The sequence below is a fragment of the Felis catus genome, chromosome E1 (assembly GCF_018350175.1).
Source record: "Felis catus isolate Fca126 chromosome E1, F.catus_Fca126_mat1.0, whole genome shotgun sequence".
Classification (NCBI taxonomy): domain Eukaryota; kingdom Metazoa; phylum Chordata; class Mammalia; order Carnivora; family Felidae; genus Felis; species Felis catus.
Window position 1 is genome coordinate 14,386,632 of NC_058381.1, and position 23,521 is coordinate 14,410,152.

A 23,521-nucleotide genomic window follows, 5' to 3' on the forward strand; every position below is an offset into this window, starting at 1 on the left:
TAGATTAGGAAACTGAGACTCAGCCAGGTTATATAATTTGCCCAAGATGACATAGCTAAGCAATGTCAGAGCAAGAGTCTGATTCTGGGCTGTTTGGTTTGAGAGGTTTATTTATAATCACTATGTTATGTTTAAATACCACTGTTAGCAGGGGAACGGGACAAATATCCCTGGAAACCTGAGAGTAAGACCCCAAGCAGCAAGTACAATCTCGTAAAAGCTTTATATTTTATCTTTTTTTTTTTAATGTTTATTTTTGAGACAGAAAGAGAGAGACAGAGTGTGAGCAGAGGAGGGGCAGAGAGAGAGGGGGAGACACAGAACCCGAAGCAGGATCCAAGCTGTGAGTTGTCAGCACAGAGCCCAACATGGGGCTCGAACTCACAACCTGTAAAACTATGACCTGAGCGGAAGTCGGACGCTTCACCGACTCAGCCACCCCGGCGCCCCTATATTTTACCTTCTAACTTCATAACATACTTTCTGTCTCCAAATACCTATACATTTATTTGAAAATGAAAGCAAGCGAACTGTTTCCCATCACGTCCATCCTGGGGCTTTGTGTGTCCGGGTCGCGCCACTGTGAATGTCCAGAGAACGGTGGTGTCGCGCACAAAATCCGTTCTTCGCGTCTCTCGCATTCTCTGGTAGATCAACCAGCGCGCGATGTTTTCCTAAGACCTTGGAAGAGACCAAACATCAGTTAACTTCAGTTTCTACCCTGGTTCCCGTTCAGGAGATGCATTCTTTCTGCCTATTAAGTAAAATATACCAGATGACCTGTCTGGTGACCCTGACTGATCGGCAGTGCCGCTGACCCAGGGCGTGACATTCCTCAGACTGGCCCCAGCTGTCTCTGACGTGGTCGTCCACTCCACACGTCCCACAGTCTACTTTCTAGGAATTTGTACACAATCTCGGCTACAATGATTCGGTTCAAGCCAAGACAACAGTTGGTAAATGATTACTAAGTGCAAAAGGTCATTCACAAAAAAAAAAAAAAAAAAAAAAAGGAAATAGTAGAAATGGTTGCACAACATGGTGGATGTTATTAAAGCCACTGAATTGCACACTTAAAATAGCTACAGTGACAAATGTTACCTTCTATATTTTACCACGCCAATGAAATAGTTCAAAAAGAAAGAGCAAACAAATTTATTCACAATATTTGGTCCCAGCCTCAAGGATGTTCTGGGGCTGGGGGATGCTAACTGTGTTCCTGGTGTTTGCAACCACTAGCCTCAGGGAGAGCAAGTCTGACCCCGCAACCCCTCGCTGAAACCCCTTCTGTGGCTTCCCATTACTCTTGGAATAAAGACAAAAGCCTTAGCAGACTGACTGGGCCTTATGTGGTCATTTTTCTGACCTCATTTTTTGCCACCTCCCTCCTCGCTTTTTTTGTCCCAACCATCCTGGCTTTCCTTCTCTTCCTTCCAACGCGCCCAAGCTCTTTTCCACTTCAGGGTCTTTGCATGGGACTTTCTCTTTGCTTGAAAACCTTTTGCATCCCACTCCCTTTTGGGCTAACTCAACTCAAGCATCACCTCCTCAGAGAAGCCCTCCAGTATGGGTCAGATTCCATGTTATACACGCTTAAAACCACCTATCGTCCCTTACTGCGGCATATCACGGAAACACTCCAAATACAATGGCTTAAACGAAACCAAAGCTCATTTCTCTCTTGCATTCAGAAATCTTGGGCTCCATAGTGCCCTTCTGTCTTGTTACTCCACTACCCATGACTTTCATTCCCAAGGTCCCCTACTGACCCAGGAGAACAGCTGGAGCTCCAGCCATTACATCCACATTCTCACAAGCAGGAAGAAGAAAGAGTGGAAAACGCAAGCATCCAGCGTTTTTTTTTTTTTTTTTTTCAGCGTTTTTTTTTATTTTTATTTTTGGGACAGAGAGAGACAGAGCATGAACGGGGGAGGGGCAGAGAGAGAGGGAGACACAGAATCGGAAACAGGCTCCAGGCTCTGAGCCATCAGCCCAGAGCCCGACGCGGGGCTCGAACTCCCGGACCGCGAGATCGTGACCTGGCTGAAGTCGGACGCTTAACCGACTGCGCCACCCAGGCGCCCCGCATCCAGCATTTAAAAACATTTCCTGGAAGTAACACCCACCACTTCTGCTTACACCCCATTGATTGGAATTTACCACATGACCACACCTAGTTGCAAGAGGGCTGGTAAATGCAGTCTTTATTCTAGGTAACTATATGTCCACCTGGAAATGGAGAGTTCTATTACTCATCAAGAAGGGCAGAGTGGGTATTGAGGGACTACTAGAGTCTCTGCTGCAGTAGCCTTTATCTTGTTTTGTAATCATACCCTCAAATTTAAGGTGATCATTCAGCTAAAATCTTCCCTCTCACTAGATTAGAAACTCCATGAGAGCTGGCCCTTGTCTGATTTTGTTCATCACTGTGTCTCCTGTGCCTAGCGTGGTGCTTTCCGCAAGGATTTGTGGACCAAGTGTGGAAAGGAGGCTGTCTTAGCTCAGGCTGCTATGACAAAATACCACAGGCTGAGAACATTAATAGACATTTAATTCTCACGGTCCTGGAGGCTGGGAAGTCCAAGATGAAGGTGCCAGCAGATTCACCTTCTGGTGAGAGCTCGCTTCCTGGTTCACAGACGGCCGTCTTTATACCACAGCCTCACATTGTGGAAGGGGTGAGGGATCTTTCTGGAATCTTTTATAATGGCACTAATCTCATTTATGAGGGCTAATGACCCTCATGACCTAATCACTTCCCAAGGCTCCACCCCTTAATATCATCACCTTGGGGTTAGGATTCAACCTATGAATTTTGGAGGGACACCGACATTCAGACCACAGCAGGGGCCTTGGTGCCGTTTGGGCGGACCTAAAAACGATAGCACTTCCTGGCCAGAGTTAACAGAAACGAATGACATGTACTGAGTACCCGCTGTGTTCTAGACATTGTCACCTAAACCTTAGAGCTGCTCTAGAAGGGAGGTTTCGGGTTATCCGTTTGTTTAGAGGAGGAGGCTGCGGTGCAAAGAGGCTGACGTCTTGCTCCAGGTCACAGGCCGGGAGAAAGCAGAATGAGGACTTGAACCGGGCTCTGGCACAGAAATCAGAGCTGCCAGCCATCACTCAAGCCCCTTTCGGGACTGGGCTGCAAAGTGGCAAATTCTACCTCCTCTACGCCTCCTGCCCACCCGTCCCCGGTCAGCCCAGCACCCCCCAGTGCAGGCTGGGCACCTCAGACCGCCTCAGACCACCGCAGCCTCATTCAACCCACAGTCTTTCGTTATAACTAAGCCACTCCTAGAACAAGTAGGAAGGGATAGTGAAAAAAAAATCAGCGCTCGCACCCACTGGGATGGCTTTTTTTTTTTTTAATTTTTTTTCAACATTTATTTATTTTTGGGACAGAGAGAGACAGAGCATGAACGGGGGAGGGGCAGAGAGAGAGGGAGACACAGAATCGGAAACAGGCTCCAGGCTCTGAGCCATCAGCCCAGAGCCCGACGCGGGGCTCGAACTCCCGGACCACGAGATCGTGACCTGGCTGAAGTCGGACGCTTAACCGACTGCGCCACCCAGGCGCCCCTGGGATGGCTATTTTTAAAACCAAACCAAACCCCCCGAAACAGACACCAGTGTTGGCAAGGGTGTGGAGAAATCGGGACTTTCGTTCATGGCTGATGGGAATGCGGAATGATGCACCCACCATGAAAACCAGTATGGCAATGCCTCGAAAATCGAACACAGCATTACCATATGATCCAGCAACTCCATTTCTGGGAAAATACTCAAAAGGGGTGAAAGCAGGACAGGAAACAGATACACCTGTGTTAACAGCAGCATTATTCGCAAGAGCCAAAAAGTGGAAGTAAGCCAACTGCCCATGGAAAGATGCAACAAAATGTGGTATATGCACATAATGGGACGTTACCCAGTCTTGCAAAGGAAAGACATTCTGACAGGCGCTGCACCACAGGTGAACCTTGGAGAGATGATGCCGAGTGAAAGAAGCCGGATATGAAAGGGCAAAGGCAGTGGGATTCCACTTACACGAGGTTCCTAGAGTAACTTCATAGAAACAGAAAGCAGAATGCTATTTGCTGGGGGTTTGGGGAAGGGGAGAATGGGCGGTTATTGTTTAATGGATATAGAGTTTCGGTTTGAGAGGATGAACAAGTTCTGGAGAAGGATGGTAATGATGGTGGCACAACAATATGGAGGCACCTAATGCCACAGACGTGCACACTTAAGAAGGATTACGATGCTTGGGGCGCCTGGGTGGCTCAGTCGGTTAAGCGGCCGACTTCGGCTCAAATCATGATCTCGCAGTCTGTGAGTTCAAGCCCCGTGTCGGGCTCTGTGCTGACAGCTCAGAGCCTGGAGCCTGTTTCGGATTCTGTGTCTCCCTCTCTCTGACCCTCCCCCGTTCATGCTCTGTCTCTCTCTGTCTCAAAAATAAATAAACGTTAGGGGCGCCTGGGTGGCGCAGTCGGTTAAGCGTCCGACTTCAGCCAGGTCACGATCTCGCGGTCCGTGAGTTCGAGCCCCGCGTCGGGCTCTGGGCTGATGGCTCAGAGTCTGGAGCCTGTTTCTGATTCTGTGTCTCCCTCTCTCTCTGCCCCTCCCCCATTCATGCTCTGTCTCTCTCTGTCCCAAAAATAAATAAACGTTGAAAAAAAAAATTAAAAAAAAAATAAAAAATAAATAAATAAACGTTAAAAAAAATTAAAAAAAAAAAAGAATGATTACGATGCTTCATTGTATGTTATACATACTTTGTGACACACACATACCAAAAAAAAAAAAGTGTTTTCCGGCAGGACTCCTAGGCTGGGCTTCCGGGGGTGGAGAAAGTGAAAAAGCAGGAAGAGAAGATCCGTCCAGTCACCTTGTCTTGTCTTCCTTAGGCACTCTGCCTCCCGTGAGGTTGGGTGGGGAGAAGGGCCTGGATCATCCAGAGAGGATGTGGTGAGTTTGCCCTGGTCTCTGGATTCTTCATCAGGGGGAGCAGACACGCACTAGATCCTGTCTGTCACCCTGTCTGGGCCCCAGTGAGGTGTGCAGGGCCTGGAGAGTTAGCTGACAGAACTATACCCGGGCTTCTTCCTTCCTCTACACTCCTGCCACTGTCCTCAGGCCGTAGGGTTCCTCCCGAGAGTGACAGTCCTGCTGCTGTATAAGCGGTAGCAATTTGATCGTCTTGTGGAAAAGCCCTCTGCAGTGAGTGTGGCTGCCTGAGCAAGACAAGACTCAGAACCCAAGGCATGCGCGTGGGGAAGTCCTTTCCCGCCCTCTTAGTCAGTCAACCTGCGTGGGTGAGGTGCCCCATCCTGGTCACCATCCCTGACAAAAATGTGACCCAACCAGGACTAGAGCAGGAAGCAGGGATCCATTTGACATCACCAGAAGAGAAAGCCAAGGTAGTGCCACACCTATTTTCTGGTCATGGAAGGGATTTTTTTTTTTTAATTCCGCTAAAATTTTTTTATCTTTCATAAAGTAATATGGGTACAGAGAGCTAAAAAGCGAAAATAGAAGAAAAAGGCTTAAAGGAAAAACAGCAGCCTTGTGCTCTCTCACTCCCACCTCAAGTCCAGCGGGTCAGATCCAGCCACTTGTAATTCCTTATTAGCTGTTTCTTCTGGCTTTACACACATAACCTCTAGTAACAAGCTTATTTCTGAAAATTTCATTTGCAGAATGGGCTCCCTGTTAAGGACTTGAAGGATTTAACTCTCCACCTCTTCCTCTCCCTTCTCAATGTCTTTTAACACAATTTCGGTTAAAGCCATACATCCTGGCTTCACTATTAGAACGGTAAATATCGACGATGACAGACTGAAGTACATTTCTCTTTTGTTTTCCCTGGAGTTAATTCTCTTTTTGTCACACGCTCAGCTTTGTTTGAATCTGTGAGTCTTCCCAGACCCTCCAAGGACTCCGTAAAGCCCTCTCAATCCAATTTTCTGCACAGTCAAACTTGTCGGATAATCCCTCAATTCCGCTCACCCCCACCACTCCCGGTGCACCCCTCTTGCAGCCCCTCCCCCCACCTGGACAGTTTGCAAACTCCTTTCCTGAGTCTTTCCTTTGCTGACCTCAAATTCTGAAGAGAATTGTTCTATAACTATTTTATATGATTCCACAAGTCTGACTTGCTCATTGTGGAGAAATGTAAAAGGCGTAAGAAAGAAAATAAAGGTGATATATAATTCTCCTACCTAAACATCACCGTTAACACTTTGCTATATATCTTCTTGATCTTTTTTGTGCACACATAGCAATATACATCAAAGAGAGGAAAATACGATCCAGAAAACAAAGGCTGGGACAGCTACATTTCTGCCCTTAGGAGAGTAGCATGACCCCCGTCTGAGCGGTGGAAGAAAACGGTTTGCTGGGCCCCATGAGTGAGAGGATGAATACCAACTGTCACTCCACTCCTCTGCCTGCCTCCACCCCTGTCCCTGCAGAACATGGTTTGAAGACAAGGAAAGTGTTTTTGAAAAAACAGAAACAAAACAAACAAACAAACAAACAAACAAAGAAAATGAGGACAAAGTGGTAGAAATTAAGGCATTGAAACATTAAATTTAAAAATCAAGGGATTGAAAAAACTGATAGTTTGAGAGAGAAGGGTCTAGTGCCACACTGATCAATATGCTAGGCACTAGCCATAGGAGGCTCTTAAAATTTAATGAAATCAAAAATTCAGTTCCTCAGTTGCACCAGCCCCATTTCAAGTACTCAACAAGACACATGTGGCTGGGACTACCATACTGGACAGCACACACCAGAACATTCCATCATCGTAGAAGACTGTTGGATTGCACTGGGCTCTAACGAAGATCAAAACTTGCAAAGCATGGGCGAAATTTAGTACATAGTGGCAAAGCATGATGTTTAAGAGGTAGTCTCTAGAGCCAGATGCCCAAGTTCAAATCTCACTTCTGCCACTTATTATCCATATGACTTTGGGCAACTTAATCTCTCTGCCTCAGTTTTTTTTTTTTTTTTTATCTCTAAAGTACAGATAATGATAGTAACCACCTCATAGGTGTTATAAAGACCAAATAATATCTCTAATGTGCTTAAGGAAGTAAGCACATTAGTGACGTATAGTGAGTACTTAATAAATACTTTTTAAAAAATCAATAGTTTGATTTGCCTATTAGTTATTAACAAATGGAGTTTGAAATGAAAACCTAGGTTTCTGGCTTTTTTTTTTTTCTTCTGCAAGGCCTGGCAACGCTACCTTGCATTTCTACAGTGCTACAATTGGCCAGAATGGAGTAGCAGCTGCCCAGGTAAGTTGGAGTATAAACTCTCCAGTCGCCCACACGTTCTTGCCCACACACGTTCGTTTTGGGCCGGTGTTACCTCAACCCCACTCAGAGCAGGCATCTTTTTCTAACTGGCATGAAGTCACCACGTAGGCTAGTGGGCAGGCGTGGGGAAAATGGCAAACACATGGACATCAAGAAATGCCTTCAGCTGGGGGAATGGCAGGTGGCTCTCTAGGGCACTGATGTCTAATGCTCAATTCTGAGCTGGAACCCAGACTGTAAAGTGTTGTGATTCTTACCTCAAATCTTCAGTAAAGTCTGCTGCACACAGAGTTTTTGGCATACAGTGTTTTTGGTGAAATGAAAGAATGAAGGTGTTCAGCAAGGCACAAAAATGATGATGGTGAAAATTGAGAATTTTGCAGCATCCTGGAGAAGAGCAAGCCCCTTGAACAAACGTAGGAGCTTTTCTTTTTAATTCTTTTAATGTTTGTTTATTTTTGAGAGAGACAGAGTGTGAGCAGGGGAGAGGCAGAGAGAGAGAGAGAGAGAGAGAGAGAGAGAGAGAGAGAGAGAGAGAGACATGGAATCTGAAGCAGGCTCCAGGCTCTGAGCTGTCAGCACAGAGACCAGCGTGGGGCTTGAACTCCGAGATCATGACCTGAGCCAAAGTCCCATGCTTAACTGACTGAGCCACCCAGGTGCCCCAGGATGTGATATCATTTCTCTGGAGACATCAAGAAGGGAGGGGACAGTCATTTATTTTGGACTGTTAAGACATTTACCAGCCTAGAAGCTGGGAACAGAGTATTGATTCATTGTCATTTTCTGCTCTAACATTTGGCAATTGGCTGGCCTGGATGATACAGATAAACAAATCATTCACAGGTATCTTTCAGAATTGCGAACTATCTACAAAGAAGACAATGCTGATTTAAAAATGTTCTGCCCTTTAATAAAATGAAACATTAGACCTCAGTCTTAATATTTTATTTGGAAAATGTGGTCACCATAACACCCTCAAACTCAGCCTAAATTTTCCTCCTAACACACACACACACACACACACACACACACACACACACACACACATCCTAGCTTTAGCTCTACCTCTCACTTACTTGTTCATAGGTGAGATGTCTATTCTTTAACACCAACATCCACAGATGCTGGGTCACTCATCTTTCCAGGAATTGAACACAAGAACAGTCAGTTAAAAGAAAGACAACAGAGGGGCAGAGAATAGTTATCTGCTGAAGGAGTTCCTGGTGACTATGTACACCTGGAGACATAGAACTGCTTTCCATGGTTCTCAGTCCTTGTTGGCTGAGAATCTGGGCAGTCAGTAATAGAAATAGCTGTGGATAAACCAGAGTTGTGGCTCTGAAACTGGACAGCCAAGTGACTCTGGGTAATCTCTCTGGGCCTCAGTTTCTCATTTGTAAAATAGGTTAGATCCATTTATTTTCTAGTTTTGATGGCTTACAGTCATATATTGGGTCAGTGTTGACCCAATCTTTCAGAGTAAGATGACACAAAGCATAAGACAGTTTGCTTTAGAAATGCTCCATTTGTGGGGTGCCTGGGTGGCTCAGTCGGTTAAGCATCTGACTCTGGATTTCAGCTCAGGTCATGATCTCTCAGTTCGGGAGTTTGAGCTCCACATCAGACTCCGCCCTGACAGCAGGAAGCCTACCTGGGATTCTCTCTCTCTCTCTCTCTCTCTCTCCCTCTGTGTCTCTGCTTCTCCCCAGCTCACTTGTGCATGTGTGCGCGTGCTCTCTCCCTCAAAATGAATAAACACTTTTTTAAAGATTATAAAAAAGAAATATCCCATTTGTGAATAAGATAAATGGAATTATACTAACACAAGAGCTCTGAGCTAGGAGATGTGAAATCTGGGCTCTGTACGTGCTGCATCATAAACTGAGCATCACTGGGCAGGTCGCCCTGCTTCTCTGTGCTGTAAAGGGAGAGGCTTGGAGAAGATGATGTCTGATGGCCTTTCCAGTGCTGAGGTCCTATATGAGCCTACGATCCAAAGTCACCACGAAGGCGTCAGCCCTATTTTTCTGGAGAAGTAAATCAGAAGGGAAAGCGAATGCCCTCAGTGGGTGAAGGGGCTGCATCTGAGAGGTTTGATCCCCTCCTGTATTCACAGGAGGTGTCCCTCCTAGTTGTCCCGCCCTCACTCCCAGGTTCCGGGTTTAAGGGCAGGAGCTGGCACATCTGACGCCCAAAGCCAGCTGAATGAGCAGAACCTTGAGTTCTGCTGAGTCCTCCCATGGCCGGAGTCCAAGGGTTGAAGACCAAACTTTCCTACCAGCTTATCAGGGCCCATTACTGGCCCAGCCCAGGTGACTACTTGGCAGTGGACTTTGGTTATTTCTCCTCCTCCCCAAAAGGGCCACTTTGGCTGGTAGACTTGTCCACGCCAGGCACACTGCAGGGGACTTGTGACTTCCAAGTCTGGCTGCAGTGAAGGTCAGTAAAGGGCAACGATCCTTGGAGATTTCCCAGGCTGAGCCACTTCAGAGTGGTGTCACAAGAGGGCAAGGCCCACTTTCCAAAAGAATGTGGACTAAGGAAGGCTGGCTGGAATAGAACAGGGGCTCCTGTATGGAAGGAGGCAGAGGCAAGGAAGGGACAAGAGTAGAGAACTCTGGAGTTAGCTCAAAGGAAGACCAGGGCTTGAGCTGCATAAAGTGAAAAGAGGCATAGAGTCCAAGAACTCTATTTCAGTGCAGGTAGAATTTTGTGTGAATAACAGATTAGAAGGTATAAAATAACATATTCCAAGTAGCCTAATTACATATGCTACCTTTCTGTGTTCCCTCCCCTCCCCCACTCTAGGTTTAAAAAGTAAGGTGCCTCGTTAGCGCAGTAGGTAGCACTCAGTCTCATAAAAAGTAATGTAAGGTAAAAAATATGGAAAAGAGTAAATAAGAAAAGAGAAATCAGCATAATCCTACCACCTACTGATAGCCACCATCAATACGTTGGTATATTTCTTTCTGGTTTTTTATTTTATGCATATGTACACTATATAATTTTTTAAGTTTGTTTATTTTTGAGAGATAGACCACAAGATGGGGAGGGGGAGAGAGAGAGTCCCAGGTAGGCTCCATATTGTCAGCACAGAGCCCCACACGGGACTTGAACTCATGAAGCGTGAGGTCATCACCTGAGCTGAAACCAAGAGTCAGAAGCTTAACCGACTGAGCCACCCAGGGGCCCCTACGCTACATAATTTTTTGAAAGATAATACTGTACCTGCTTTTTTCTTTTTTTTTTTTTTTTTTCTTTTTTCTTTTTATTTATTTATTTTTTATTTATTTTATTTTTTATTTTTATTTTTTTAATTTTTTTTAATTTTTTTTTTCCAACGTTTATTTATTTTTGGGACAGAGAGAGACAGAGCATGAACGGGGGAGGGGCAGAGAGAGAGGGAGACACAGAATCGGAAACAGGCTCCAGGCTCTGAGCCATCAGCCCAGAGCCTGACGCGGGGCTGGAACTCACGGACCGCGAGATCGTGACCTGGCTGAAGTCGGATGCCTAACCGACTGCGCCACCCAGGCGCCCCGTGTACATGCTTTTTTCTAATCTGCTCTTTTCACTGAGCATTACATTATGAATATTTTTTCTTCTCAGTCAATGTTGATTATCATCGTTTTTAAATGTTTATTTATTTTTAATTTTTTAATGTTTATTTATTTTTGAGAAAGAGAGACAGAGTGCTAGCAGGGGAGGGGCAGAGACAGAGGGAGACACAGAATTCGAAGCAGGCTCCAGGCTCTGAGCTGTCAGCACAGAGCCCAATGTGGGGCTTAAACCCACGAACTGTGAGATGATGACGTGAGCTGAAGTTGGACGCTTAACCGACTGAGTCACCCAGGTGCCCCTAATGTTTATCTATGTTTGAGAGAGAGAGAGAGAGAGCACAAGCAGGGAAGGGGCAGAGAGAGAAGGAGACACAGAATCCCAAGCAGTTCCAGGCTCTGGGCTGTCAGCACAGAGCTCGATGTGGGGGTTGGACTCACAAGCCATGAGATCATGACCTGAGCCAAAGTTGGACGTTTAATCGACTGAGTCACTCAGGCACCCCATTTTCTTATCATCATTTTTAATGATGGCATGTTCTTCGTTCATGTGGATGTACTATTTTTATGCAACAACCCTTTATTAGCTATTTGAATAATGTCTATTTTTTAACTATTATAAACATGCTTCTTTGAACATCCTAGCACATACATCCTTCCTTCCAATAAATTTCCCAGAGTGGAGGTGCTAGGTCAAATAGTGGTATATATTGACATATTGACAAATTTCCCTGCAGAAAGATTGTACCAATTAAATCTCTGTACCAATGTCTGATGCTTGATCACCTTTTGTTTTTGTTTTTGTTTTTAATTTTTTTAACGTTTTAAAATTTATTATTATTATTTTGAGACAGAGAGAGACAGAGCATGAACGGGGGAGGGGCAGAGAGAGAGGGAGACACAGAATCCAAAGCAGGCTCCAGGCTCTGAGCTGTCAGCACAGAGCCTGATGCGGGGCTCGAACTCACAGACTGTGAGATCGTGACCTGAGCCGAAGTCAGACGCCCAACCAACTGAGCCACCCAGGCACCCTTTGTTTTGTTTGTTTGTTTGTTTTCTTTTTTTTATCACCTTTTGGGATTTAACAGCTTTGGCATTTTTCGCACTAAGACCATATATTAAGCCACATACCATGGCTGTCCATCTCTTCTTTAACATCAAGATTATACAAGCTTTATCCTTTGACTCAGTACTTCCACTCTTGGGAAATATTTAAAGAAAGGGTCTAAACTACACACATATAAAAAGTATGTGCTGATAGGTAGATAAATAATAGGTAGGTACACAATAGATTTTGGGAATCGGGGGCTGTGTGAGTAAACCAATTGCTTTGGACAATTGCTTTGAAGATCCTCACTGTCCCTGTGCGTTGGGAAGGGCATTCTTGTGTCAGGGCCTTCTGTCTTTGCTCAAAGGGAGGAGGGGCAGGGGATTACTCATCATACCTAGGACAGTGCCGCCAATGTTCAAAGGATGGACCCCCTGCTTTTGCCACTCTGTGTACCCTCAGCCTCCAGAACCTCCCCTACCTTCCTCGATGACACGAGGCTTTAGTTCATACACAGTTGTCTGCCCCGCTCTTTCAAAGGTCGCTGGTGACATGTGCCCATTTGCAGCATTGTTTATTAGGAAGGATAATGATCTGATGATAACTGGTGTTTTCTTTCCCTTTCCCCAAATTCTTTTTAAGCCAATACCACCACCCTCCCTTTTAGTTTGTAAGGCTTGACGCCATGTAAAGAATTTGCAGAACAGAACCCCAGAAGAAATTCAGCAACATTTCAGCCTTTAAACTCAAAGCCATGTGTTTAAATGTGAGACCAAGAGACGTAGGAAGAGACCTGTCAAAACATGTCCAAACCCCACCTCCACTCCAGAGAAGATAAGACCTTATTACAGAATAAGACAGGTGGAGAGTTGGAAGCGGAAGCAAAACTAACGGGGGCTATGCACCCGGCCCCATCTGGAGTTTGGCACACCACTTTCATTGGGGATTGAAAAGACCTTGATTCCGGGGCAAGGCCTTGTCAGGCAATAAGCCTTCTCTACAAAACTCCCAGCATTATGGCACAGATTCCATGGAACTGAAATGAGAGCTTGGCCTGGCAAGGCTTGAGATCAGGAACAGATTCCCCTAGATTTTCCTCCTCGAGGGAGGAAGGGCTGGAGGGGTTCCCGGATGGGTTAGGAGGATGCCACATGGACGGATGAGGAGGTGGCTATATATCAGCAGATTGTCAGCATAGAGGAGGGACGCTTCCCGACTCCCACTGCCACACCACCACCACTGTGGCCTGTCCACGAGCAGGACAGGGGTGGCTTGCCCGCTCCATTGAAACAGGAGGCCGCCGTGGGACAAAGCAGATGAAAATCAAGAGGTTGTCCCCTCCCCATTTACTTCTTGGTGACATTTCCTTAAGTGTCTCAGTAATCGAGAGGTAAAGAGCTGAGAGGAGCAGAAAGATTCTGAGTATGACTGAGTTTACCTGGAAGTAACCTACCTAGGTTTTTTGTTTCTAGAGACTGGGGGCTTAAGAAGGAAATTTGTTCGGGGGCGCCTGGGTGGCTCAGTCGTTTGGGCGACTGACTTTGGCTTGGGTCATGATCTCCCAGTTCATGGGTTCGAGCCCCGCATCAGGCTCTGTGCTGACAGCTCAGAGCCTGGAGCCTGCTTCGGATTCTGTGTCTCCTTCTCTCTCTGCCCCTCCCCCACTCGTGCTCTGTCTCTCAAAAATAAATAAATGTTAAAAAAAATTTTTTTTTTAAAAGAAGGAAACTTGTTCAGTTATAAGAAATAAAGTTAGGGGCACCTGGGTGGCTTCGTTGGTTAAGTGTCCAACTTCAGCTCAGGTCACGATCTAGCGGTTCCCAAGTTCGAGTCCCACGTCCGGCTCTGTGCTGACCGCTCAGAGCCTGGAGCCTGCTTCACCCTCTGTGTCTCCCTCTCTCTTTGCCCTCGCCTGCTCGCACTGCCTCCCTCTCAAAAGTAAATAAACATTAAAAATTTTAAAAAAAAGAAAGAAAGAAAAAGAGTTCTGTTTTTCCTCGCCTGATTTCTTGTAACTGTGAAGTTTGGACCTCCTTTTACAATAGTGAAAAATTAAGAAAACTGGAACATTAAGAGGGGAACTTTGCAGAGTTATGCAATCATTTAATTTTTTCTAATTTTTTTTAAGGGAGAGAGAGAGAGAGAACCTAAGTGGAGAGTGGTAGAGGGAGAGAGAGGGAGAGGGAGAGCGAGAGCGAGAGTGAGAGCGAGAGAGAGAGAGAGAGAGAGAGAGAATCCCAAGGAGGCTCCACACCCAGTGCAGAGTCCCACAAGGGGCTGGGACTGGGAGATCATGACCTGAACCAGAATCAAGAGTCAAACACTTAACTGTTGCACTCACTGCCACCCAGACTCCCCTAATGTTTACAAATACTATATAATAATATAAAAATATTTATGATATAATGTTAAGTGAAAAAGCAGTATACAAAAATGTGTGTCCTTTTTGATAACAACAGTGTTTTAACGTTTATTTATTTTTGGGACAGAGAGAGACAGAGCATGAACGGGGGAGGGGCAGAGAGAGAGGGAGACACAGAATCAGAAACAGGCTCCAGGCTCTGAGCCATCAGCCCAGAGCCTGACGCGGGGCTCGAACTCACGGACGGCGAGATCGTGACCTGGCTGAAGTCGGTCGCTTAACCGACTGCGCCACCCAGGCACCCCAACAGTGTTTTAAAGAAAAACCTCAGGGCGCCTGGTGGCTCAGTTAGTTGGTTGGGCGTCTGACTTCTTCTCAGGTCATGATCTCCCGGTTCATGAGTTTGAGCCCGGCGTCAGCCTCTGTGCTAACAGCTCAGAGCCTGGAGTCTGCTTTGGATTTCGTGTCTCCCACTCTCTCTGCCCTTCCCCTGCTCGTGCTCTCTCTCTCTCTCCCTCAAAATGAATAAAACACTTAAAAAAGAAAAAAGAAAAACCTCCAAACATAACAGTTAAAATAAAATTCAAAAAGTCAATATACAAAAATATTAAGTGAGTATCTTTGGGTGGGAAAACCGTGGGTAATTAAATTTTTTTTTCCTCTTTCTACTTTTTCTTAACTCTCCTCCATGAGCATAATTTTCTTTACAATGAAATTTATATATTTAAATATGTATGTGTGTGCATTAGTTTAAGCATGGCTTGATCCATGGCCTAGAGCTTTTTTTAAATTGAAGTGTAGTTGACTTATTTGTTATTTATTCTTAGTTTTTTTATTACAATGGCCTAGAGCTTTGAAAAGGTTGGAGACAAGGGGGAAGAAGGTAAAGGGGATTTTCTGGGCCCTGTTTAACTGTACTGCTGAGTGGCTAAGTTGGTCATCACTTGTCTTCTTCTTCTTGCCGGGTAAGTCAGTGTTGGGTGATGTCACGGGCAGAATGAGCCAAGAAATGACAGGTTAAGATGAATGGGAGCCTCTGTTCAAGGGAAACACAGGAAGGCCCATATAGTTGAAATCTGAAGTCAGTGGTTCTCAAAGTGTGATCCTCAGATCAGCAAAGTCAGCATTGCTTATTAGAAATGCAACCTGTCTGGCCCCACCCCAGACCTACTGAATCACTACTCTGGGAGCAGGGCCCAGCGAGGTGTAGTTTAACAAGGCCTCCAGGGGATTCTGATGCCTGCCACAGTTTGAGAACCACTTTCTTTTTTAACGTTTTATTTATTTTTTTAAGTAGGCAGGGCTTGAATCCACGACCCTGAGATCGAGACCCAAGCCTAGATCAAGAGTTGGATGCTTTCACCGACTGAGCCACCCAAGTGCCCCAAGTTTTATTTTAATTTATTTTTAAGATTGGGTTTTTTAAATATTTTGTTTAGCACTTTCAGTTTTGCAGAAAACTTGTGAAGATAGTACAAAGAGTTCCCCTTCTCTCCCCCCCCCCCACCCCACACACACCCAGTTTCCCCTATTATCAACATCTTACATTAATATGATCTATTTGGAGAACCACTTTTCTTTTTTTTTAATTTTTGTTTTAATGTTTATTTATTATTGAGAGACAGAGCATGAGCATGGGAGAGGCAGAGAGAGGGGGGAGACACAGAAACACAGGCAAGCTCCAGGCTCTGTGCAAGCTGTCAGCACAGAGCCCGATGTGGGGCTCGAACCTGCAAACCGGGAGATCATGCCCGGAGCTGAAGTCGGTCGCTTAACCCGCTGAGGCACCCAGGTGCCCCCTGGAGAACCACTTTTCTAATGGATAATCACTGAAGAGCTCGCATAAGATTGGTCACCACGGGGCAGGTATCAGCCCTGAGGCTGGAAGGAGCTAAGAGAGGAGCTTATCATTACCATCACCAATATTCACATTTGAATAAGACTTTAAGATGGGTCATTTCATTGGATTCTTAATAGAAGCCTTTGAAATGAGCCAAGGAAGTTATCCCCACTTTACAGATGAAGAAGAAAAAAAAAACAAAACTGGGGATCAAAAAGATGAAAGAATTTTTCCCATGATCACACAACTGATAATAATTGATATTTATTGAGCTTTCCCCATGGGCTAAATCTTGTTGATAATATATCAACAAGATATATTATGTATCAACAATATTATATATATTGATATTATTGATATTATATATATAACAACTTATTGATATATAATATATAATGTCAATATTGATAGGTATATATAACATACTGATATATAGTATCAACAGCTAACATATACTATCTCATTTAAACCTCACACAAATCTAAGGTAAGTCCTATTTTCATTTTATAGACAAGGAAACTGAGGCACAAAAAGACTAAGTAACTTACTCTTGGACGCACAGCTTGAGTTAAAGGAACTGTGATTCAAAGCTGGGAAATCTGACTTCCAGGACATGTGTTCATAACCATTAAGGTATAGAGTTAAGTTTGACGGCTTGGCTAGGCTGAATTACATTTCCCAGAATTCCCCTTCCAGTCTGTTTCCAATTAGCATGGGCCACAAGAGCGATTCTTGTTGGAGCTTCAGAGGGCGGAAGTGAAGCAGCAGCCATTTTGTGGCTGACACATGTTGCCAATTAACTGCTGTCTCATCTCATTAGCATGGGGCAGTGGGCATGCATGTAACTGCTTTGCCTTCTCCTGAATCTTCCTTCACCTTCTCTGACTCCTGGGCCCGGTGTGGGTGATTAGCTCCGTGCAGAGAGCCCTGACTTCTGTAGCACACCCACACCATCAACACTAGAGGCAACAAGAACTGACGTGGGCTTCAGCCCGTCCTCATGGGCCTCAGCTCACACTTGTGAGTAACAGTTTATTCGTGGTCTCCTCCACTTTATATCCATTGTCCATTCCCAAATGCCTGCCCTTTAGATTTCAAGCTGCATCAGATGTGAAGACAACAGCTTTCCAGAAACTGCTTAACCAGCTAACAATTAAATAAGGTCAAATCTCTGTAATAAATATATACAGGCAGTCTTTGCTTTGCATGGTAATGCAGGACTGTAAAAAAGACAGTGCAAGCTGAAACCATTCAAAGCCATCTGAATAGTCAGTGAGAAAAAGTAGGATTGTTCTATGACCTTTAAATATTTTGGTCAAAACATTAAAAACTACTGTTAAAAGTGTATTAGGAAAATGAAAAAAGAAAAGGTAATATTTATTTAGCACACAGTTGTTTAGAAACATTGAAAAATTAAAATGTTTTATTTCTTTGTAAAAAACAACAGTGCTTGCCTTCTAATCATGTAACTTATAGAGCAAACATCTTTTCTATGGCTTATCGAACTGTCAGATTCCTTTCTAAGTTTGGGTCTGTTTCCAACACTTTATCCTCTGAGCTTTCAGTGTCATGAAATCTCTCTGAGAGCTCCCTTAACATTCACTCTTTTTTGCCGGCATCTTTTCCTCGATGACATATTCATGTTTTTGTCACAACTACCTGCCTTGGAATCAGGGTGCAAATTTCACAGCAGCACCCTTCTCTGACCTAGTAGGCTCACCAGGTTAGCTTAATATTAATCAATTCATGCTGATTTCTGAAAGGGTAGAACCAGCCGTTACCAGCAGTCGAGGGTTTTTCTTCAGTCTCCTTGCAATGATCGTTTTCTTCCAGGGTGGCTATTAACTTCAATGCTCTGGCCTGAACGCTAGCCAAACTGATTCAGAAAAAATTATTATGTTCTTCAATCGAAAGTGCAAATAGGGGCACTTGGGTGGCTTAGTCGGTTAAGCATCCGGCTTCAGCTCAGGTCATGATCTCTCAGTTGGAGGGTTCGAGTCCCATGTCAGGCTCTGTGTTGGCAGCTCAGAACCTGGAGCCTGCTTTGGATTCTGTGTCTCCCTCTCTCTCTACCCCTCCCCTACTCATGCTCTGTTTCTCTCTCAAAAATTAATAAACATCAAAAAAAAGTGCAAATAAATGGCTTTCTGTTTCTTGTGCTATTTATTTATTTATTTAGAGGGAGAGGGAACACACGTGCACATAGGGAAGGGCAGAGGGAGAATCAGGTTTTTTTTTTATGTTTATTTTTGAGGTGGGGACAGAGAGACGGGGTCAGAGAGAGAGAGAGAGAGAGAGAGAGAGAGAGAGAGACAGAATCTGAGCCAGGTTCCAGGCTCTGAGCTGTCAGCACAGAGCCCGATGCGGGGCTCAAACCCATGAACCATGAGATCGTGACCTGAGCCAAAGTCAGATGCTTAACCAACTGAGCCACCCAGGTGCCTCCGTTTCTTGTGCAGTTTAAACTAAAAGCTGTTAAAGTGCCTTTACCTGTTTTTTTCATGTTCATCAAGATTTTTTCAGTCTGATTTGCAGTATAGCTTCATACAGGTCTAGGTCTCTTTCTATCTTTGCTTTGCTGTCACTATCTTCAAATCTAATCACATCACTGCTAACATTTTCATTTCTAGTTTCTTTGCTTCACTTTCATTTTGTTGGCCAATTCTCTCTTTCGATTTTCCATTTTTGTAAAAACATCGTACGTGTTTATCCCTGGGAGACAAGGAGGAAACGCAGGTACAGGTTTTGCTGGCTGTGAGTGAATTGAATAACAGATATACAATGACCAGTCACCAACAGATTTTGAAAGAAGTGACAGGACTAGTCACTGATCATGATGTGCACCTTATTCACATGGTGATTTATGGACTAAATCGCTAGCAATGAAGTTTGTACTTTATACAATTAATTACTCACCGGTAATAAACTGTGGCAAATAAAATTAGAACTATGTTGTTGAGGCACCGGTATTATTTAATTAAACCATGGTAACTGAAATTCATGCATGTTGGAACTGTGCAGGGTGAGGATCAGCTGTGTGTGTGTGTGTGTGTGTGTGTGTGTGTTTGCATATGTGTAGTCTTGGTAGCAATCTCATAGAATAACCGTTCCTTCTCCACAGTCTCAGCAAAATCCCAAGGTAAAGATTATCTACAGAAGACTTGTGGATGTAGCTTTTGTCTAAGGGAGTGACATTCCAATAATAGATCAATAATAGACCCACAAAAAATTATGTAAAATTATATATAATTATATATAAATTATTATATTGGCAGAACTACTGCCAGTTTGGACTGAAAGGGACCAAGACCACATAAAATGAAAAGAGGCCTGTGGGCAACCCCTCCCCACCCAAATCTACTAGCAGTAAGAAAGGGGAAAAAACTATTCCGTTAAAAATACAATCTATCTTTCGTGGATGAAAAAGGATGACTTAGATGGCAGAAACAAGAGTTTAGTGGAGCCAGGAATCATGCAGGATTATTCTGAGACCTTAAGTCCAAATCAAGGAGCTACCAGCTTGTGCCCAGCTGAATTTCAGAATTTGTATGGTCCATCGACTCCTGGGTGCCTCCTGTTTCTCCCCCTTTCTGAATGGGAGAGTCTGTAGCAATTACCCTCTGACGCTGTATGTTGAATCTTTGGAGACCTAACTCTTTACTCCACAGGCTTTCCAATGGAGAGGAGCTATCCTTGAGAAGCCAGACCCAAGGAGCTTTATGTGCGCTGGATCTAATTTAAATGATGACAGTCTTGACCTGGAATTGATGCTGTAACAGGTTGAGACTTTGGGGGACCATAGAAGAGTAAATGCATTTTGCATGTATGAGAAATATTAATAATTGATGACCAGAGGGATGGCAGTGGTTTTCAGATATATCCACACTCTTTTTGACTGCTTCTCCTTTCAAAAGGTGGAGCCTAATTTCCTTTGTCTTCAGTGACTTAGTGACTTGCTTCTAATTGACATATATAATTGGAGGTGATAGTCTGTGACTCCTGAGAGCAGATCATGAAAGACCACACACGTTTCCTCGCTTTCTCTCTTGGGTTATTCACTCTGGGAGAGTGCCAGAGTGCCAGCTGCCATGTTGTGAGGACACTCAAACAGTCCCCTGGAAAGGAACTGAGGCCTCCTGCCAACAGCCATGTGACTGAGATATCACAGAAGTGGATCCTTCTGTTCTTGTCAAGTCTTCAGGTGATTGTAGCCTTCACCGATATCTTGACTGAAACCTCATGAGAATTCTTGACACACAGAAACTGTGTGGGACAAGAAATGTTTACTGCGGTCTAAGTCGTTAAATTTGGGGGTAATTTGGGGCGCCTGGGTGGCGCAGTCGGTTGAGCGTCCGACTTCAGCCAGGTCACGATCTCGCGGTCCGTGAGTTCGAGCCCCGCGTCAGGCTCTGGGCTGATGGCTCAGAGCCTGGAGCCTGTTTCTGATTCTGTGTCTCCCTCTCTCTCTGCCCCTCCCCTGCTCATGCTCTGTCTCTCTCTGTCCCAAAAATAAATAAACGTTGAAAAAAATAAAAAAATAAATTTGGGGGTAATTTGTAATGCAGCAATAGGTAATAATTAGTAATTATAATTAGGCTAAATACTCCAATTAAAAGAAAAAGATTCTCAAACTAGATTTTTTAAAAGTTTTATTTATTTATTTATTTATTTATTTATTTATTTAAATTTTTTTTGAGGGGGGGAGAGTGCAAGTGAATGAGGGGCAGAGAGAGGGGGACAGAGGATCTGAAAGCAGGCTCTGTGCTGATAGGCTGACAGCAGTGAACCCAATGTGGGGCTCAAACTCACGAACCTCGAAATCATGACCTGAGCCAAAGTCGGATGCTCAACCGACTGAGCCACCCAGGTGCCCCTAAAAAAGTTTTATTTATTTTTAAGTAATATCTATACTCAGTGTGGGGCTTGAATTCATGACCTCAAGGTCAAGAGTCACTTGCTCTTTCAACTCAGCCAGCCAAGCGCCCCTCAAACTAGATTTTTTTTTTAATTTTTTTTAATTTGACGTTTATTTATTTTTGAGACAGAGAGAGACAGAGCATGAACGGGGGAGGGTCAGAGAGAGGGAGACACAGAATCTGAAACAGGCTCCAGGCTCCGAGCTGTCAGCACAGAGCCCGATGCGGGGCTCGAACTCACGGACTGTGAGATCATGACCTGAGCCGAAGTTGGTCGCCCAACCGACTGAGCCACCCAGGCGCCCCTCTCAAACTAGATTTTTTAAAAAGCTTATGCTTCTTACAAAAGGCACACCTTAAATATAAAGGTACAGAAAGGATGGTAATAAAAGAATGCAAAAACCATGCACTCAGCAACAGCAACAATAACAAAACAAACAATCCAATTTAAAAATAAGCAAAGGCTCGAATAGACATTTGTCCAGATAAAATATACAAATGGCCAAAAAGCAAACAAAAATATATGCAACGTCATAATCACTAGGGAAAGGCAAATCAAAACCACAATGATATAATACCTCACACCCATTAGGATGGCTACTCTTAAAGAAACTCAAAACAGAAAACAAGTGTTGGCAAGGATGTAGAGAAATTGGAATTCTTGTGTATCATTGGTAAGAATAGAAAATGGTGGAGAGCAGTATGGTGGTTCCTCAAAATATTAAGAATAGAATTACCATGTGATCCAGCAATTCCACTTCTGAGTATATATATCCTGAAGAATTAAAAGCAGGGCCTAAAAGGGATATTTGGACACCCATATTCACAGCAGCGTTATTCACAATAGCTGAAAGGTGGAAGCAACCCAAGTGTTCATCAACAGATGAATGGAAAAGCAAAATGTGGTAAAAATGTGGTATGTACACACACACACACACACACACACACACACACACACACAGGAATATTACTGAACCTTAAAAAGGGATGAAATTCTGGGCTGCCTGGGTGTCTCAGTCGGCTCAGGTCATGATCTTGCAGTTCATGAGTTTGAGCCCCGCATTAGGCTCTGTGCTGACAGCTCAGAGCCTGGAGCCTGCTTCGGATTCTGTGTCTCCTTCTCTCTCTGCCCCTCTCCCCTTCTCCCTCTTTCAAAAATAAATACACATAAAATTTTTTAAAAAGGGAGGAAATTCTGACACATTCTACTACATGAATGAACCTGGAGGACACTATGCTAGGTGAAATCAATCAGTCACAAAAATACAAATAGTGTATGATTCCTCTCATATGAGATACCTAGAATAGTCAAATTCATAGAGCTAGAAGTAGAATGGTTGTTGTCAGGGGCTGGGGGGAGGAAGAAGGGGCAGTACTGGGTAAAGAGTTTCAGTTTATAAGGTAAAAAGAGTTCTCAAGATTGGTTTCACAATAATGTGAATGTACTTAATGTCATTGAATTGTACACTTAAAAATAGTTAAGATGACTCTTCTGGGGATGGTGTCCATAGGCATTGATATGGTCCAGCATATGATAGACCATTGTAGTCTGTCCTACGATAGAGCCTCTAGCAAAGCTAGGCTGTCCTGATTCCCTGGTAATAGAATTGTGTACCTTTATATCCAGAAGTGTGGGACAGCACCAAAATCCACATGTGGTGTGTGGAGTTCACGACTTAGGGGAGTTCATGCTCTGACATGAGCTTATGAGGCTGTCTAAAATGAAGCACACATCAGCAGGGCCTATGGTAGTTCCATGTGTGTTAAGTGTGTTTGTGACAGGATTAAATGTGCTTTCCTTACTGAGAAATGGAAAATCATTGTGAAAGTGTTGAAGGCATAAGCACAGAGTCCGAAAACTAAATTTAAAAATGAAGCTTTTTTAAGAAAAAAAAATTAAAAAATCTTCCTCTGTTAAAAAAAAAAATCGGTTAAGATGAAAACTATAAAACATTGGGAAAGACATTGAAGAAGACATAAACAAATGGAAAGATATTCCATCCTCATGGAATGGAAGAACCAATACTGTTAAAGCACCCATACGTCCCCAAACAATCTACAGATTTAATGCAATCCCTATCAAAAAATCAACATTTTTCACCAAACCCAAAATTTGTATAGAACCATAAAAGACCCAAAAAAGTCAAAGCAATCTTGAAAAAGAAGAACAATGCTGAAGGTATCACAATCCCAAATTCTAGGATATACTAAAAGGTGTAATAATCAAAACAGTATGGTACTGGCACAAAATAGACACGTAGATCAATGGAACAGAATAGAGAATCCAGAAATAAATCCATGCATTTATGGTCAATTAATTAATGACAAAGAGGCGAGAATGTACAATGGAAAAAAGAATCTCTTCAACAAATGGTGTTGGGAAAACTGGACAGCTACATGCAAAAGAATAAAACTGGACCACTTTCCTACACCAAACATAAACTAAAAATGACCTAAAGACTTAAAT

The 23,521-nt window shown here is 43.9% G+C and overlaps 1 long non-coding RNA gene across 2 annotated transcripts in view; it reads right to left on the bottom strand.

The window, feature by feature from the left end:
* LOC123381995 overlaps positions 1–23,521 on the bottom strand; it is a 53,504-nt gene that overhangs the window by 13,249 nt on the left and 16,734 nt on the right. The window contains exons 1-2 of one of the 2 annotated variants that reach the window (XR_006589690.1): positions 16,687–17,098; positions 498–681 (exon numbers count right to left, since the gene is read on the bottom strand). This is a non-coding gene — a long non-coding RNA (uncharacterized LOC123381995). Of the gene's footprint in view, positions 1–497; positions 682–16,686; positions 17,099–23,521 lie in introns of those variants that run through there. The other variant, XR_006589691.1, reaches the window with a different exon arrangement.